The following is a 13,457-nucleotide window of genomic DNA, read 5'->3' as shown; positions in this document are numbered from 1 at the left end:
ACTATTTCTTTCATAAATTCTGACCTTCTGAGCTTCCCAAGAATCACCATAATCATAAACTAAGCTCTAGTATCATGGTTTCAAGGGAGTTGAATAAAGGCATACAAATGCCATATTTAGCTGCATAATCTTACTTTCAATTGGGTTAAATGTTGATCTACCTATGTGACAAATTAATTGGATTAACAGGGAAATAGAAGTCCACAAGGTAAAGAAGAAGGTGCTTCTCTTTTCTATTTGTGTCCAGCAGAGATTAGTGTTACACTTAATACTTCTTGTATTGTACTTATGTCTGCAAAGAATATTCAAGAGCATAATCTTCCAGTATCAGAAACTGATACATTCAGAGGTAGCAATAAAGGACTAGTTAAGGTGACAAATTGCTACCAACAGTAAATTTACTTCAATATGGATTATGACAAGTCAGATGTAAGATCATGTATACACAAAAAACAATACAGGCCAAACTAGTGACTATAGTGTATTCTAGTTATGCCAGTAAGAAAGTGAGGACAAGGTGAGTATTTGATGCTGCAAGAGAATAAATGACCTTGGAACACACAGGCAGGGAAAGCCCATTGGCAGGTCTCCATCTTCATTCCCAACTGGTATTTACACTTCAAGTGCCCACATTTTAAGAGAAGCTCATCCCACTCCCACATGTACATTTTGCTTAACTGACTTCTGCAACAGAAAATAAAGCAACAACTAGGTCATAATCCAAATGACAAAGACTTCAAACTTCTTTTCATATTTTGTTTTTTCCTGCTAGATCAAGTACCTGGAATTTGATATTAGATGAACATTTCCAACTTATTCTTAAACACTGGAATAATTTGCTGTGGTATATGAGGAGAATCCAACATTTAAAGTTTAAAAAAAATGTGGAGTGTGACTTACAGTGTAAGCTATAGTTCAAATAAAACACAGACTTGTTACTTTAGGTGAAATTGTACTGCATCTAATTTCTAACTATAAAATAATTTAATCTAGTAGATTTACCATTAGCCTACATTAGTCTAATTCAAAATGGTGCACCAAAGGAAAAAAAGCAAGCAAAATAAGAGAAGAGACTCAATGTAAGCCTTACGTCAACATCAGGAAGTTAATCATGGAGTGGATATCTGTATGCCAGAGACAAGACTGGTTGCATTTTACAGCTGACACCTTTCTCTCTCATAAACAAAGGGAGCTGCTGGGGTGGTGAGCACATGGAGAGACTCAGAGAGAGAGATACCAGTCCCTAATGCCTCTAGGCTCAATGAGCTCACCATGGTACGCTTTTATGTAAGCTAACACACATTATCTAAAGAGAAGAATACTTTTTAAGAAGTGCTTAGAAAATATAAAAGAGTTAGACAAAAATTTCACTCCTACTATGGGCCAAGTTCATCAATGACATCTACCCAAGCACACTTGGACTGTCAACATAAGCCCATGTACTCAATAGGTTATCAGAGTCCTTACATCACACAGAGGGAACTCTATTGTCCAGAAAAGGAATTTCATAAAGGTCAACACTTGGGGTGTGCTTGGCACAAGCAAAGGCCAAGCATATAGCTAGCTCAGTATCTGTACTCTAAGCTGAGTAACAAACTATAAAGAAGGGGCCCAGTTCGACAATATTTTAATATTGCTGAATATTTACTATTTTAATATAATATATCTGGAATAGTATTCCAGATCCTACACTAATTTAAAAAGAACTCTGCCTGTGACTCAAACCCTAGGCTAAGACACTCTTCACTAAAAGTCTAAGCACTTATCTTTGCTGCTGTTTTGCATTTTTGGCCTTTTTTTTGTTTGGGTTTTTTGTTTGTTTGATGTATTCTTTTTTATTACTCAGAGTATTCTTGGAGCAGATCAATTTAGAGATGTGCTGAAACATATTCCACACCTCTGAGCTTTATAGAGGTATGGGAATGAAAGCTCTGTCTTGCTGATAAAGAAATATTACTCTTTTAACTCTATTAGGATGAAGAACAAATACCAAAATGCAAAGTCTGGGTTGGTTTTCTTCCAGGGACAAGAAAAAAGTTACAGCAGCTACACTGTCCAAAAGTAGACAAGTCTAAACTTGGGACCGGGTTATGAACAGCCCCACTGTTTGCTGACTGAATCAATACAAGGAGACAAATTCTCATCACCCAAGATAAAGACAAGCTGAGATGTAGCTTACATATTGTCCCCTGCAACAAAGCCTGGGACCCACCCAAGTGGAGTCATCCCAAGTCCACAACTCAAAGCCAAGGAGCTACAGAGCTACCTCACACCCTGCCTCTTCCTCATAGCCAGCCCAGGTGCAGCACCAGCCTCACACCAATTCCCCAGCACTGGAACCATTTTGGGAAGTGCTTCAAAGTATGGCAGCCACTAATGTTTGAACATAGCAGTAGTTACTGAGCTAACCATAACCTGTAGTTGATCTTTTCAGAAAGTACAACCCACAGCCTGCAAGTTCAGCCTTTTACTCCATCTGCACCAACAACATCCTTGATAGGGCATACATTTATTTTTTTATAAAAGACTTTTTACAATTTTTCAGTGTTGACAAAATCTCTTCCACTTGGAACTTCATGGTCAAGTATAATTAAGGTACTGTAACACAAGCTATGGAGAGAAGGTAAACTGCAATCCTGACAATGAAAGCAGTTGTTTCAGTACAGCTACATAAATTTTTGGGAGTCAAATGGTAAATGCTAAATTAAGTCTGTCTTTGCTTTTCTGGTTTGTGACTTTATTAACACCAACAGCTTTCCCTAATACCATAGTTTTCCTTCTAGGCAGACTTCAGGGACTAAATTTAAAACACATTGCACTGATTACTAAACTGCATTTCACAATTTCCTTTGGATTTTGGCAGCATTCTCCCCCAGTTATTAAAGCAAATCTTTCAAACACTCGATCCATTATACTGAAAGTTTCAAAGTAATTGTTGTCTGCCTTCCTTCAGACAACTAAAGAAGAAAGCAGACAAGATTGTTTTAATGCAGATGTAAGAGAACACTTGTATGTAACTGGAACTTGGTACTTTTTATTGCTAACAGTCAATAAAAAGCTTATCTTAGTCGTACTTCATTTGCATACACATTTTTAAGAACACCCAGTTTAACAAAGTGAAGGAACCATGTGAGAAATTCAGCCTTTTCTATCCTCAACACCTAAAATGCCTTCAAATTTGAGAGCACAGTAGAAGCGATCATGAATAAATACAACTACTTTCTCACCTTTCTTGTCCAGTATGTCTTGGCTACCTGTACATACTATTTTTCTATGAAGGACAAACCACCTTCACAACCAGTTACTCCAAAAGGAAAACCTACTTTCCAAGTCTGCATGCTTTAGACTCAAATTCTACTGATAAATTTACTTTTTTCCAAAAGTGCCAGCTGTAAGGATACCAAATACCAAATTGCTTCAGTATCAGCACATTACCCAGTCTCCATACATATACATTCTCTTCACTATATAGCTATTATTTTTAAGTTCCATTTTGTGACTGAAAGCTGTACTAAGAATAATACAGAAGACTAATACAAAGCTTATCTAAAGATGAAGATTTCATGTTTGTTTGGTAGCAGTTCTAAGACAATGACCTCTAAAATCATCATACTCACCCAAAAAGCAAGCTCTTTTCTTTAGAAGTTGATGTTAGCAGTTGCTAAAAGGCTAACTAATTCTTAGCACTTCTAATACTATTTTTGGGTAGCATCAGCTTGCTTTCAGCCACCTACAGTCAGAATTTAAAAAACACCAAATACCCTCCAGGAACTGTCAATAGGCACTTGTGGCTCACACTGCTATCATGCCAGTAGAGTTGAGGCTCAGGGGACAAACTGGAAATGGCTCTTTTTCCATCTCTACTGCTACCAACTGACCTAAGATTCTCTCTTAGCAACCAGGATGAAACTGCCTTTAGAGGAAGGATTCCTACAGACACGTCTTCATATTTTAAGTCCTGTTAGTTGAAGAACATTACCCATTTTCAGTCACAGCTGTTTTCCATCCTAGCCAGTGTTTAAGAATTACGCTGTCTGCTTCAGTGGATATATCTTCGTTCTCAGTAAAGCAAATGACAGAGGATTTCTGTGTGTTTATCTGTTCTAACACAAATTCTAATTGTTATATTAATCATGAACAGTACTGAATTTGTAAGCATGAAAAGCTTCAGTTGGCATGACTGAACTAATTGCAAAATGAGATTACAGACTTGTGACTTGTCGTAACTGTGAGATCCTTCCCTCACTTTTGTATCCAGAATTGATTTTAAAAGAATCATACTAGATGTTGTGGCTCCAGCATCCATTAAAAAAACCCAAACAAACCAACAAAAAACACAGAAGCTTTGCAAGTCACCTTTATTTAATAGGTAGTCGTCACCATGTACTTAAATCTCTAATTACTTTATTCTATTTCTTTTCTCTCCTTGAAGTATCTTTTGAACACACCCTTTTTGTCTTCAGGAGCTAATATATTTTTTAACCTCTGGAAAAAAAAATTAAAAAATAAAAAAATAAAAATAAGACCGTGGGAGGAAGAAAAGACTTGTTCTACACCTACCTCACCCAGGATCACTGCTTTCGTTAGCGTAGCGTGGGACCTGAGAGCCACAAGGCAGAACCTACCTTGAACAGCAAGAGTTTTAAAGCAACCCTGTACCTTGCTCATGGTCTGAGTAATTCTTAGGTGCAGACACCATTATCCCCGTGCTAATAAATCAAGTGACCTCAATGGAAAATAACTGTCCACTGACTTCTCCAGTACTTCTGAAGAAAGATCTTCACTTGCACAATTTAGTCACCCTGTAGGTTTAGCAATTGCTCTGAAACCAAAACCTGATCTTTGACCTACAGCAGCAACAGGCAGCAAAGCCCTCCTGAAAACACTCATGGGATTTAGAAGAATGGTGCTGACCTAAAGGCACAAGAACTGGAAACCATACCCAGGTAAAAGCTTTCTCTTAAGCTCTGCCTGCTTTGAGCAAGGATGCCACATACAGAAAGAAGAAGGAAATGTTGTTTCATCTTCTCAGTATGAAAATGTGCCTTTCCAGGATAAGATCTGTACTTTCAAGTTTTCTACAAGTTTTAAGCTTTCCCACTTGAAGAATAATGGAAAACCAGGTTTGACAAGAAGAAAATTAATTTTATTCATGATAACTTTTACAAAATAAATAGAAAAAAACTCCTTTAAATATCTATTATAAAAAGGTGGACTTCATCCAGTCTAGTTTTGAAGCTGCTCTTCAAAAGCCTCACACAGTGTTTCCACTAATATGCATTCTCACTTTGAACTCAGCATTTTTCCCACTTCAATTTCTGTTCAACTCTTCACTTTGAAGCAAACCTGTCCATATTTATAGCGAAGAGTTTCTTCTTAGAGAAGCTACATCAGAACAGTCACAAAGTCAGAACCTGAAACAACCGCTAGTCAGAATTAAACCAGAAAACTAACTAGGGTGAAGGCAACTCACCAAAGACAATTCATTCTCACTGTATAATTTAAGAAAATCAAATGAGTTACATAAGTAATCATTTCAGGAGGAAGGATGTCAGCTAATAACTTGGATTATCAATCACTTTCATTACCCTAACATCTCCTTTGTATTAAATAATGCTTAAAGGCATCCATAATTTATAGGTTTCCTCAGGCTCAGACTTCTCTGCAGCTCTCTTCTTCAGCTGTACCTGTAGGACTATCTCTAGACCTAAGCACCAGTCTCACACTTCCTTTCACCCAGGCCACTCTGACACCTGTCAGCAGCACACCAGTGCCCATGTACAAGCTATTTCACAGAGATGAAGGCATCAAGGAAGTAAAAAATAAAAATTATTAAAATAACATGTTCAGAAAACAATGCAAGAGTTGCTTGCCAAATTCAGAAGTAATTTTGATCTTAGGCCCCAGCAGAACAAGGACAAAATACCTGATTCTGCTTTGCTTAGCGTACATAAGCCCCTGATTTTAAAAATCTGAATGCCTGTCGATACATAGTGATTTATTAATTACTAGAATAACTGGTAAAGGCTCTCTCTAAGTACAGAACATCCATTTTTGAAGACATTGTAATAAAAATAACCTCTCATTTCTTTATGCCTTAAATTAAGAGTTACCCAACACACACACACACACACACACAGAGAGCTTATTGGATCTTAGAACATTAACACATAGGAGACCTGACAAATCCATTTGGCAAAAAGAGTCAAATCAAAGCTGTGCCTCAGCAACTAAGTTGTCAATTCAGTGTCACACACCAGAATGACGGGGGTAGGGAGAAAAGTACACGCTCATTTCTCACAACTGACCATTCCTACTACAATTTACGCAGAACTAACATCCCATCAGTGAACTACAAATACTATCAAATTTAGAGGCTTTTGAAACAAAGAGCAGGAATAGATTACAGTGTCTAAATGGTAAAAGCACCTAGGCTTTATAACAGCACACACAGTTCTCACCCACAATGAAACAGAACTGACAACAGTTATGTTGCGAAGTTTGGGGCAAAATTAATTTTAATAAAATCAAACTATACATAATCCCAGTAAGATTTTTCTAGATTAGATGTCCACATCACAGAACTAAAACTGGAGGCAATGTGCTTCAAACCCTGCTATTTTACTGCCTTTTTAAAGTCAGACCTGCACACAGAAAAGTTCTTTAGAGAAACAGGAGAATTTAGACCAACAGTCAGAAAATTCCACAGAAATGGTAAAGATAAAGTACTAACGTATAGCTGAATAAACACAGCAGGCATCTTTACCAGGAAAGCAGATCAAAGTGTACTTAATATTCAGTTTCTTCTCCCAGCTTATGTGGAACATGCAAGTTTACTTCAAAATAACTTTTAAAAATAGAGATTATTTGGCATTTAACATCATGGAGTATTGCAGAAAGGTTGGCTGGAGCAGACTGAAATTAAATATTTCCTCCTACCCAAATAAAGCTTCCTGAGTCTATAATCATGCAGCATTTTGTTCACAGCTAAAATTCTTTAGCTCTTCCATAAATACAAGGTGCTCACCTCCTTAATAACTGGTTGATGCTGAAGAATTTTCCAACTTGAACTCATTTATACTTCAGGTTTCCTTTAGAAAGGCCATTTATATTTAGGCTACTTAGAGTTAACAATTTTATTTTTTTTTTCTAAAAACTCTGTATTCTTGACAGACTTTGGGGACCAACAGCCTGATAATCAGCTACCATGTTCCCAGTCCAGATGTGGGTACCTGGTACTGCTACAGCCTTTGCAAAGAAAGTAAGTTAATGTTCAAAGGTACTGACTTCATGCTTCACTTACACAGAATATGGTAATAGTGACCATATCACAGCTACCACCTGTAACATGGTAGATATAGTGAAATGATGGTTATACATCTTTAACAAGTGAAGATGGAATTCTACAGGTTGTACTGAACAGTTGAGGCAAGGGGCGGCACCTGCACTCCCCAGTGTCTCAGGGTTTCAAGGGAAGAAATAAAACACAGCCGTCCTGAAAGCAAGAGCTGATTAAATGAAGACATTTTGGAAAATATCATATAAATGCTTATTTCCATTAGAGCATCAGTCTCAAAAAATCAATGCTCAGAGCTCTCTGTAAGAGGTGGCTCCTGAAATAAACAAGGTTTTGTAGGTAGACTACACAGAAAAAAGCTGCTTCTTCCTTCCCCTGAGAGGCAGAAAGAGCAGTCAGCAAGGGGGTGAGATGAAAACACACATTAAGGGACCACAAGTAATAACCTCCTTCCTCTCACAGCCTAAACTTTGCCATTACTCAAGGTTCTGTGTAAGTGAAATTCTCTAATGGACCTGTTCTTATGCAAGCCCAGCACTTGTTCCCTCTAATCATGGCTGTGCAGTTCACCCTTACCCACATAACATCAACCTACTGCCATTTGACCAAGCAGCCATTATTTAAAGCAAAAAATCACACACAAAGAGTGTTACATCCACACACTAAAGAGGGGAGAAAAAAGTCCCCAAGTCAGTCACCACTACTTCCACCATTCTCACTTCCTTGAGAAGGGGCCCTCACAACAGGGCTAGGAAGGCTATGCTTGCCCTTGGCCCAACTCTCTAGTCCACAGCATTTTTTATTTCTTTTTTTTTGGAATAAGAAACACCTTCAAAGTGATGCCATGAAGCACTTTTCCCTCAAAAAAAGTTGAAAGACTGTACTTTTTAAAGAGTGGCTCCTTTTCTGTTTACTACCTTGTGCAACCTGCCCTCTCAAAATACACAAACAACTTCCTTTGCTCTAAAATCATCAGCATGTGACTTGTAGATGGAGACTGAACTAGGTTAAACTATCTGTAAATTATTTTCTCTATTCCCTCCACTGGAGAACTTAAATTATGACTGACCCACATTTGAAAGGAGTTTGCAGGAGGTGGCTATACCAACCCAATCGCCCGGTGCTCCCCCTAGCTCCCGTTCTTCCTTAGACAGTATTTGCCAGACCACTTGGACACAATCCAGCTCATCACAGCAGCAGAAAATACCTTGTGCTGGTTTCATTGAATGATTATGGTTTATGAGAAAGTCAAATACAAAAGGCACAGCAGAAGCACACAATGGACAGTGAGAACAGTTCTTCCAGTAGCAGCAGTTGGGTTAAGAATTCATGAGATATCCTGGGTCATCCTTAGACACCCCCAGTACTGTCACTGCCAGGATCAAAACCATTTGTTTTGATCCTGCTTGGATCAAGGACTTGCTTGGGAAATACATTTTTGAGCTAACAGCTCATACCCTCGTCCGTTTCTCTGAATGTTGTAACCCTGTCTAGAGGCACATCTATCAGACATATGTTAGAAGGAATAACCCATTAACTACAGAAATGTTTTAAACTTCCAAAGAAGCTTACAGCTATAAATCTCAAGGGTTAAAAGCTAGAAAGTAAGAGGACTTGAGTCTAGACTCTGTGTCTTACTTTCTACACTGAGCAGGAAATACGCTTTCATTTCAATGAGATTCTTCCAATTCTGACTTTCCACCATACACAGGAGAACTAAAACATGATTCACTTGGAGTTTGGCATGGCAAGAACATAAATGTTAATACTGAAAAACTTAAGTCTTCTGTATTTAACCACAAATAATCCATCACTGAATACATCTGCAGAACAAAATTAAAATTAATCCAGATCTCACAAATGTGCCTTTCACTACTAGACCCTACATCTTTTGCCTTGAAGTTTCTATGGAAAGAAATTAGGAGAATTGAAAAATAAATTAAAATAAACAAAGGAAAAAGAAAAGAAAACAACAGAGGATCCAAGAACCACCTTCCTTCTCAACGAACCTGTTCTGCACCATGAACCATTTTAGTTTGCAAAATTACCAATGAACTTGCAATTTTCTTCAACATCCTTTATCTCCTGTGTACTACAAGAATTCTATTTTGACCAAGTCCTTCACATTGGACTTACTTCACTGATTTCACAGAATCACACAATCTGCTACTACCCTGTTTCTTCCCCTTTTTGATATTCAGATGTTCTATTAGTCTCAGTTAGAAGAAACATTCTGCTCCTTCTTTTAAGACCACTACATAGTGATCTAGACTTACTACAGAACAAAGGTGAATTTTAAGCATGTTAAACTACTCTGTTCACCCTTCAGATGAACCCCAAGTGATATTTCTATACCCAAACAGATGAGTCACAAAAATCTTAAATGGATGTGAAGAACCTCCCTAATTTTGCTCTGGACAAGACTGAAAGTAATGAAATATGTTACAATCTAAACAGCAATCACAGTAACAAATTTTCCATGCATGTGAACTTAAATTATCTCAACTCCTATAGGAAATTATAATATATATAATGTCAGAAATAATATGTATTAGTGACAGTTCTCTTGGTTAAGTTCTTTACAAATGCTATTGGGACTAAAGGTCTGTGGGGAGGACATGGGGACACAATTTCCTATCTTCAGAAAAATAAAAACACCTTCTCAATTGTATGAAAGAATCAGATTAAAACCCAGGAACTTCTGTAACCCAGTTCCAAATTTAAAACAGCAGATAATGAAGTCCCCAAAGTAAACACAGAATTATGCCATACCTCATTTAATACAGTAATGCAGCTTGCTTTAGCACCTCCAAATAAATAAGACTGGTCTCCATACACTCCATACCAGAATTACTAGGGGAACATTACCTGTTAAACAGCATATTGAAGCTAAATACATACTCGTTACTGACACCTGATACATCAAACAAACTATGTGTCTGTTTTTAAAAGATTAAAAGACTGAATGTGGTGCTTCTGGGGAAAAAAAAACAAAAAACCTTTAAAAAAATCCCCAAGACCATCCTTACTACATCCCTAAACTAATCACTGTCTTCAATAACAATGAGTGCCTAAAAGAAGCAAGAACTGAGAGTTAGCAGAATTCAACATACTCATTGCTTAGATCTCAAGAGCTATTAAGTCCTAAGTAGGAAGGCTGCTCACAGTACCATGAAAACAGCTGTGGAGAGAAGCAATTCCCAGTATATTTCACATTGGTACCATCTCCAACTTTATGAAATGAGATTACCCCAAAAATTAGGCCTACAACTTAAAGCCAGAATTGTTTAGAGCCCCGGCAGCCATACATGCCTTATAAATAAATACTGCACCACAGGGAAAACCAAGGAAAGTAAAATGTAAAACCACAATTTTTGGTCATGAACTGTGGGCATTATCTATGCCCCAAAGTGTATGAAATCACGTTCTGGATGATGGAATTAAGTCTAAGGTAAATTTCAAAATATGACAGCTATAGATATTTTCCACCTACCAAAGAACAGCAGTCCTCATGTTTTGAGGGTGATATAATGCAAGACTGGCAAATGCCAGTTCCTTTCCACTGAAGAAACTGGGACAACTCACAGCAGATTGATCTGGTATCTCTGTACAGGACTAGACCGGATGCAGTGCCATCTCTCATAGATGAGTCAACACATCATTAGCTATTTCATGATAGCAGCTATTTCAGCTGCAACTGATCTGTTTTTATACGTGTGATGTGTCTCACAGCAAAGACGCACATTAGAAAGCTGAAAGACTGTCTGAAAGAGGAAAAGAAGCTGGTGCAGCATCTACCTAGACTAAACACTGAAACAGTGAGCTGAACAATAAGCAGTCATTTACAGTGTAAAAGCCACATAAGACTGAAGTAAGCATGTTTGTATATTTCTAAATGTAACTGGAGCCAGAGACAATGTGTGAAGGGAAGCAAAAATAAAGTCCTCTGTAAAAGAAATATTTCCCATTCTTTGTAGAAAATCTGAAGGAAGGAAGGAAGATTTTGGGGCTACTCTTTTTTTCCTTAAGGTAACATTAACATTAGCAAGATAAACTGTCTTCTCGATCACCACATTAATCATTTTAGCATTTGCCTACACTCTGCCCACACCAGTCAGTTCCATTTCTCACTTGATCTAATGAAAAATAAAGACACCCATTTAGTTACTCCTCTTTACTTGTGCTCAGATGGCTGCACAGCCTTTTCTTACAGAAACCCCAATTTCTAAGGCCCTTATAGGAGGGGACAGAACTAATTCAAGCCACTAGACTGTGACGTACTATGTGAGGAGCCAAGGCAGTGAGTAGGAGCCAGCTGGTTTAAACAAGATGTTGGTATCTGCTAGAAGCAGACAACAAAAAAATGTGACAGTACTTGGAGACGTCCTGTCACTGATGGATCCAAGATGTGCTCCCATCTCTGAAATATGAGTCCTGTAACAGCAGTTCACTGCTCACATAATTGGACCTACAGATGCTTCTTTACTAAAAACAGACAGAGCCATCATTACTTGTGCCACAGAAATCACTTATGCATCTAGAAGAAACTCTAGGGAAGAGCTCCTGAATGCATAACCTCTGAGGTAGGATCTTTGGAGGGTGAAGGAGGCAGGCAGGCAGGACCATTTCCAAAATGAACTACATCACAGTAGCTGCGTGCACCGGATCCATGTCACTTCCTTTTAGCAACAGCACAGCCCCTCTGTTTGTCCTCCCCCACCCAAAGCTCCAGGGGTAGTGGTTGCAGAAGTGAAAACAGGGATTGATCCTGCTGAAAACAAATCTGGAAAAAGGAAATAATTTATTCAGTTAAGGAAATGAATATACAATCAAACAGTCCTGGGATGTTGAACTGCAATTCAGAAGTGCAAGAAGTTTAGCTGTCATCAGGCACGACTGGAGGTAAGTCGTGATCCAGCATCTCAGAAAATTCCAGGACATGCCACATTCCAAAAAGGTTTCTTACCTCTGAATACATAATTCATTTTTTGAATTTTTTTTTTTTTTTGCCTGAAATGCAGGAGATGAAAGAGAGCAAAACAATATCAAATCAACCAAATTCCTGCAAGTGAGAGAAAATATCCAACAGGAGAAGGCAAGCCATTTTGTGGAACTTTTTTTTCCACAACCAAAATAGTCATTCATAGCAAAACACTGCAGTACATTATTAAGAAATTAAAGCAGAAAATTGAGCAATAAGGAAATCAAGACAGAATCAGAAAGGTTTTAATCCTGGATTTCCTCAAAAATTATTATTGTTATAATCTCCTCCTTTATCTTCCCTAAGTCTTCCAGAACAAGAATTTCCACAGTTCAGGACCTCACAGTTTTTGGTGTATCTGTGTTCCTACCTCAGCACTGCCTGCCCCAGAAGAAAGGAAGAACCATGTCTACAATCCTAGAATAACAATTTAACAGTAGTTAAATTTAACAGTAGTTAAACTATGATAGAGCCGATTTTTTTTTTCTCTGCTTGAGTGATAAATATTCTTTACACCATATGATTTTCAGAATTGGGTCCTCGCCTTTAAGTCAACAAACACTGTAGGCAGACAAACCACCTTGCCTTTTCTAGTCACAGTTATGTTCCTGGTCTGTGCATGGAGTAGATGCTGAACACTGTTGATATGACTGACTATCTTGAGAACAAACTGTATCAGGCAAAATAAAGAATGCTCAAAGCAAGAGTTATCTGTGCAGAGAATAACTTATTGCAACTAAAAATAAGATTTTAAGTATGGGACCGTATCTGAAATGTGAGATAATGGACATGAATCTGTATTATGTCACATACATCAATAAAAGTCACATTTGAGAAACAAATTCTGTACTTCTAAGAACAAAGAAAACATTTAGGTAGTATTAAGCATATACCTCTTTAAAGGGGTGTACCCTACCCCACCCGACAGCAAAGTAATATTCATGTATTTTGGCGTTAGAGTTTGGGCCTAGAAAATCTTACAATGATAAACAATCCACATTGAATACTAGCATGATGCACCTATTCATAACACCTGCAGTTTGACAAAGAATTCAGTGACTGTCTTCTACTTTACAGCAGCACACAGCAAATCCAAGCCATAGGTTAGATTTTATACATAAAGTCAGAAAGGTTGTTAAAAACACAACTATTTTACCGACACTTTCAGAAATTATCCTA

The 13,457-nt window shown here is 37.7% G+C and overlaps 1 protein-coding gene across 35 annotated transcripts in view; it reads right to left on the bottom strand.

Annotated features, from left to right (window-relative positions):
* NUMB (NUMB endocytic adaptor protein) overlaps positions 1 to 13,457 on the bottom strand; it is a 119,640-nt gene that overhangs the window by 71,985 nt on the left and 34,198 nt on the right. The window lies entirely within an intron of this gene.

The sequence above is a fragment of the Cyanistes caeruleus genome, chromosome 6, assembly GCF_971803275.1.
Source record: "Cyanistes caeruleus chromosome 6, bCyaCae1.hap1.1, whole genome shotgun sequence".
In the NCBI taxonomy this organism is placed as follows: Eukaryota; Metazoa; Chordata; class Aves; order Passeriformes; family Paridae; genus Cyanistes; species Cyanistes caeruleus.
This window is presented reverse-complemented; position numbering and strand designations above follow the sequence as displayed.